Source organism: Helianthus annuus, chromosome 10 (assembly GCF_002127325.2).
Source record: "Helianthus annuus cultivar XRQ/B chromosome 10, HanXRQr2.0-SUNRISE, whole genome shotgun sequence".
NCBI classification, from domain to species: domain Eukaryota; kingdom Viridiplantae; phylum Streptophyta; class Magnoliopsida; order Asterales; family Asteraceae; genus Helianthus; species Helianthus annuus.
The window spans coordinates 21,931,908-21,938,644 of NC_035442.2; the positions used below are offsets into that span (position 1 = coordinate 21,931,908).

At 35.7% G+C, this 6,737-nt stretch overlaps 1 long non-coding RNA gene across 1 annotated transcript; it reads left to right on the forward strand.

Moving 5' to 3' along the window:
- The first annotated feature begins 3,484 nt into the window (after window positions 1–3,484).
- Window positions 3,485–3,888, forward strand: LOC118483041. Its single transcript, XR_004869499.1, has 2 exons — window positions 3,485–3,579; window positions 3,680–3,888. It is a non-coding gene; the product is annotated as an uncharacterized LOC118483041 (long non-coding RNA).
- The last annotated feature ends 2,849 nt before the right edge of the window (window positions 3,889–6,737 follow it).

Below are 6,737 nucleotides of genomic sequence, written 5' to 3' on the forward strand. Positions count from 1 at the left end.
CTGCGTTTTGACTTTTTAGAAATATAAGTTTGACTTGTCATTTGACCCATTAAGACGTGATGATCACGTGATATAATTGCAGGGTATTATGCCCTACATTCTGATGATCACTTGGATGAATTTAATTTTAAAATTGACTTGACTAAAGTGGTCAGAATTGAAAGCCAACGGAAACGTCAAACTCTTGACAATTCCGGACTTTTGAACAAAACTAAACTATGAAACTAGCTTCTATGGAAAGAATTAAGGAAGGACAACTTACTTGCTTTAGAAAACTTCTTAAAACACTCAAGGAAGGCTATTCACACTTTGACTTAGTCTGTTTGGAAATGGTGTGAAGATTATGGAGGATTAAAGGACTATTTATAGGGAAGAATGAAGCATAGGAGGTTGCCAAGTGTCATAGGGAACTTTAGGAAGCTGATTAGTGGCATAGGAGGTGGCACAACAGGAGTTAAGGTGGAAAATGTTGAAGAAAGGTATAAAAAATACAGCAAATGTAGCTGCCAATGATTTTCTAACAGTCTGGGAACCCCTTGTGGACCGCAAGGGATTTCCCATATGGTTCGCAAGGACCGTCTGCACGCAATAATTTCAAATACCCCTTGCGGACTGCAGGGGATATTAACACGGTCCGCAAGGACCTCGAATTCACCCAAAAATTTGCTTTTTAGGCAACCTTAGCCCCTCGACTTGATATCCTCCTTTTTTTGACGATTTTAACCCTTCACCTTCAACATTGTGAATTATATGGAGGGTCTTCAGACACGTGTCATCTTAGGATTTAATAAAAAATATTGGGGTGTCACATTAAAAAATCAAGTTTGATGGGGATAGGAGTGGATACGAGAAAAGTCGATAATATGGAGGCTTTGTTAGGATGTTAAAAGGGTGGTAATCCATTTAATTACCTAGGTATCACGGTTGGGGCGAACATGAATAAGATAAGTAATAGGAAACCGGTATATGAAGTTTTTGAGACCTGTCTTACCTCATGGAAGGCCTGTTCTCTCTCCTTTGGGGGAAGAGTCGTCCTCATTAAAGCGGTGCTCAAAAGTCTTCCATTATATTACGTTTCTTTATTCAGAGCTCCATGCAAAGTGATTGAAGATCTAGAAGCGATGATGAGAAGGCTTTTGTGGGCGGGAACAAGTAATGGAAGGAAAATTCCTTAGGTGGCCTGGAAAAGAATGGCTTCACCAAAAGAGGGGGGGTCTCAGAATTAGTAGATTAAAAGTGGTAAATGACACCCTTCTTGCAAAATGGGTGTGGAGATATAAGCTCAGGATCTGACTTGGGTGTGGAAATGGAAGCAAGCTCCGACTTCAACGGAGGAGATAGCGGAATGGCATGAGTGCATATCGCTGATACCGCCGGTTTCTTTTTCGGGTTCCAGCGACGCATGGACCTGGTTGGGTGATGAGTCTGGTTGTTTTTCGGTGGCATCGCTAAAAGGCTTGATGATGAAGGAGGCAGTTTCGGATCAGAACTTTGTGATTAATTAGTGCAAATGGACTCCATCAAAATGTAATATTACGGTGTGGAGAGTGGAAATGAATCGACTTTTGACATGTGAGGCGTTAAGGAAGAGGAATGTTAACTTGAACTTGGAGAATTGCGTATTCTGTGGGGATGTGGTAGAGGCGATCAACCACCTCTTTTTCTCATGCATAGTTGCAACAAGAATCTGGAACTTTATTAACTCATGGTGCAAGTGACCGGATTTCATTATCTTTTCCTTCAGGGACCTCATGGAGATTTACAAAACGGCAAGAAGAGGAAAGGCTAAGGCGGAAGTGGTTCATGACATTATTATTACTGTTTGCTTGTGTTTATGGAAAGCCCGGAACGAGATGGTTCTCAGAAGAGGAATGGTTCCCACGGATGGCATTTGTAATGATATTAAGTCGTTTGGATTTTTTTGGTTAAAATATAGGTCTAAATATAAAACGCTTCGATAGAGTGACTAATGTAAATACCCGTTGTAGATGATGGATTCATATTTTTTTGTTTGATGCTCTACCGGATTGTGGTAGGGGCTGGCTGGCTGTTTTTGTTGGTAAAGTTAAAATCAAGTATGGTCCTCTTCTCACACACGTCACTCTTTAATTATGTCTCTCTTTAATTACAATTATATTTGGACGTTATATATTTCAAAATTACCATTTTAACCTGTTTGTTAAAAAACAAAAAATAAAATAAAAATAACCCAACCCTCACCCTATATGCCACCCATATATATATTATCTCCAATCAAAATCTTTCTTGAAACCACCACGAGACCATCTTCTTTTAGTTTTGTTTTTTTTAATAATTTCTGTTATTTGTCATTAAAATAAATTATTTTAACTTTTTTCTCGGTGCTCCAGAACAGATTTGGAGAACAAACTATCATACTTTATAAGTAGGATATTACCACCCATATATCTACTAAAGGAAGTATATTAAAAGCATATTAAAAATAATAGAAACTAAAGATGTTTATCTTCAATTGATTGAGAATCATAATAATAGAAAGGATTATTAGATTTTATCACCTCTAACTATTGGCTATTGGCCGCTACCACTCCCAACTATCACCTTGACGCCTGTCACCCCCAACTTAACACTTAGTGTGTTTTGTCACCACGTCGTTAACTGATCACTAACTTTTGATCCTGTTACTACACTCTTTGGGATGTCATAGGGATCTTGGGAAGGTTTTAGGGATCTTAGGACACCTCCAACAGTATAGTAACATGATCAAAAGTTAGTGATCTGGTGACAAAACACACTAAGTGTTAAGTTGGGGGTGGCAGGCGTCAAAGTGATAGTTGGGGGTGACAGCAGCCAATGACCAATAGTTAAGGGTGATAAAATCCAATAACCCTAGTAGAAACTAATGTAAATTTAAAAGTAAGCTTAGATTGTGTGTGAATTATCATTTCTAGCCGTCCTAATATATATATATATATATATATATATATATATATATATATATAGGCTAATTATAAGGAGAAAACTCACTCCAGTTGACTAAACCCTGAAAACTCACACATGTGGCTAGGATTGATCCACGTATGTATTTAGATTGAGAGTAGAAAAGGGCATAACGGTCTTTTCCTTTCTTTACCTTTTGAATTTTGTTGACCCTTTTTCAAGTGTAAGTACTTTTCTTGTCAACATGTGTGCAGATCTTTCAACATTACTTGTTCTTGTCAAGCTTTTCATTAATTACATTGTACTTGTATCTCTCTCTCACATCACATGTTCTTTTTACATATTCATGGATATAATCTCAAGCCATAATCTCAACTCTCATTTCCAAGTTCCAGATCTCTACTCCATCTCTCTACCAACAACATCACCTCCTCCTTCCACCACCACCATCACCGCCATAACCTACTTCCACCACCACCACCACCGCCGGAAAACTCTTTTTTAGCCCAAATCTCGCCGAGTTACAAGTACGAGTTACAATCAGGAACATAAACCCATCAAACAAACACAAACTATATACGACTCTGGTTGAGTTCGACTTGTTTCTACTTTGGTCTTCCTTCCCTTCAATCCCACCTAAATTCCAAACTCAAATCACAGGTAAATCACCGATCTACCATCCCTTCAAACCCTCAAATCATAATCCTCAACTTTCACTTTCCAAATTCCGATATTGTTAAACTCTTTGTGTTTGTTTCAGATGAGGAAGTTGTCGGCGGCGGTGGTGGTGGCGGCCGTTCTGGTGGTTCTGACGGCGAACATGGGTGTTGTGTTGGGGATCAGGTTTGTTATCGATAGGGAAGAATGTTTCTCGCATAAAGCGGAGTATGGGTCCACTGTCAGATATTCGTTTGTTGTTATTAAGGTTGAAGGTGCCTGGCATTATAATGAAGATGGTGTTGATCTTGTGGTAATTATTCTTTTTCTTTTCATATGATTTCACTTTGAAACCTATTTTCGTTAATTCTGATGATTATGATTACCATGATGTGTTTTTGTTAGATCAAGTTATTGAGGTTTTTATCTTGAAAAAAAGTCAAAATTGGGTTACTAGAATTAGGGATTCAAGGGGGGATTTTTTTTTTATTTTTTTTAAGGGGAATAATCACAGCCAAAGCCAATTTCAGGTGCTCGATTTGATTTTGAAGCCTTTTTTTTAAGCTTATTTGATTCAGGTGCTCGATTTGATTCATTTTTTAGGCTGCATTTTTAGTCTGCATTTTTGTTGTTTTTATGGATCTGCAATTTTTTTTGTTTAAGAAGATAAAGGTTTTTAAGTTCTTGTTTTATGGATCTGCAAATCCGATGTTAAAGATGATGTTTAAGAAAATTACACATCCTTTTTTACGTTTTTTGAGGATGCTGAAGGGTTTTGTTCGAATTTTTTGTTCAAGAAGGTGAATATGTATGTTTTTAAGCTTTTTTTGCAAATCTGCAATTTTTTTACTCTGCATTTTTATTGTTTTATCTATAACTTTTTTTATTTTTTGTTCAAGAAGATGAAGGGTTTAGTAATGTAACAATTCTAATATGTTTTGTTAGTTACATATTTAAAAATTCTAAACAACATAAATAGTTACATTTTATCGTGTTACATAAATAATGCACGTTACTGAAAATAAAGTGTGTTGTGTTTCTGGCATAAATTGATAATTAAAAAATGCATGTTACATTTTTTTCGTGTTACATAAATAATGCACGTTACTGAAAATAAAGTGTGTTGTACACTTTTTTAGACTGTTGTTTTTATTATTGATTACATCATTTTTTGTGTAAAATTTGTTTTAGATCTTGTTCAAGAAGGTGAATAAGTATGTTTTTTCAACTTTGTTTGGAAATCTACACTTTGAAGATGATGTTTCAGATGTTGAAGATGATGTTTCAGATGTTGAAGATGATTCAAAAGATGTTTGATGTTGAACATAGTTACGAAATGTAACAATCAAAGAAAAAATGCCTGTTACATTTTTTTTTTTTTGTGTTAGAAATGTAACAATCAATCAAAGCAAAAATGCCTGAGATTTATGTAGACTTTTGCTGTGTTGAATCTGAGAATTTTATATGTTATGGATTTTTTGGTTTTGTTTTTACCATGTTACATTTTATTTTTGCCTCAGATTTTTGTACATTTTTGCTGTATCCGTGTTACATTTTTTTTTCACTGAGATTTTTGTACATTTTTGCTCTATGTGTGTTTGATCAGTGCTTTTGTTGATGGTTGCTTGAATGTCTTTGTTAATGGGTGATAGAACTTTAATCATCAGAGAGAGAAAACATAAAATAATGAAAGAAAGTACTTTAATCAAGAGAGAGAGAGAAAAAACATAAAATAATAAAAGAAAAGTACTTTAATCAAGAGAGAGAGAGAGAAAACATTTCTTTGTTCCAATATTACCCTTCTATACATTAAATACATTAAAAAATTGAGACAAAGTACACAAAAGCAATTGATGGGGCAAAAGTTAATCCTAGCCATCCATCAACTTTGATCAATGGTGATTATTGGGTTTTCAGGGTTTAATCAACTGGAGTGGGTTTTCGATTTATCCTTGCCCTATATATATATATATATATAGGGAGCCGCTAGAATGAAAACCACCTCGAGTTGTAAGAACCGCGAGAACTACACCCCACGGGTGGGCGTTCACCACGATTTTTTTTTACAACTAGATGTGTAAATTATAAACACAGCCGTAAAAAAAAATTTAAACGCCGCGGCCGGGGGGTAGTTTTTTACACCACAGTTTGGTGAAAAAAAAAAGAAAAAAGAAAAAAAAATTAAAAACACCAAACTTGTGGTGTAAAAAACTACCCCCTCGGCCGCGGCGTTTAAATTTTTTTTTACGGCTGTGTTTATAATTTACACATCTAGTTGTAAAAAAAAATCATGGTGAACGCCCACCCGTGGGGTGTAGTTCTCGCGGTTCTTACAACTCGAGGTGGTTCTCTTTCTAGCAGCCCTATATATATATATATAGGAGTTGGGTAGAAAATGGATTTTTCCTAAAAAGTCTATGAAGCAATAAGAATGTGACACGTGGCATGGAGGGATTTTAACTAAAAGGGCACTTGTGTAATTAGACATTTTATTTTGTTTTTGGAATTTTATCTCTCATTAACTAACAATGCCTATAATTATGGAAACTGTTTCTCCAAGATTTTTTATATTTCGCAACCTTCTCCTTCTTCATCTTCGTTATCATCAAACAATTCTCCATCTCCACCATCTCCGAGTTCATCATCACCATTCAAATACTGTTCGCATTATCTCCGTTTTCTTGACGATGTGTTTTAACAGCAAGCAAATTAATACAGTTGTGTTTTAGCAGCAAGCAGATTCATACACTTGTGTTTTAGCATTCAGATTCATACAGTTGTGTTTTAACAGCAAGCAGATTCATACAGTTGTGTTTTAGCATTCAGATTCATACAGTTGTGTTTTAACAGCAAGCAGATTCATACAGTTGTGTTTTAACAGCAAGCAGATTCATACAGTTGTGTTTTAGCATTCAGATTCATACAATTGTGTTTTAACAGCAAGCAGATTAATACAGTTGTGTTTTAGCATTCAGATTCATACAGTTGTGTTTTAACAGCAAGCAGATTCGTACGCTGTGTTTTACCATCCATGCTGGTAATGATGGAGGATTTCTTGACGCTGTGTTTTAACAACAAGCAGATTAGCAAGCAGATTAATACGACGTGTTTTGTTGATGTGTTTCTTCATGAAGGATAGAAGGAAGAGAGAGAGAGAGAAA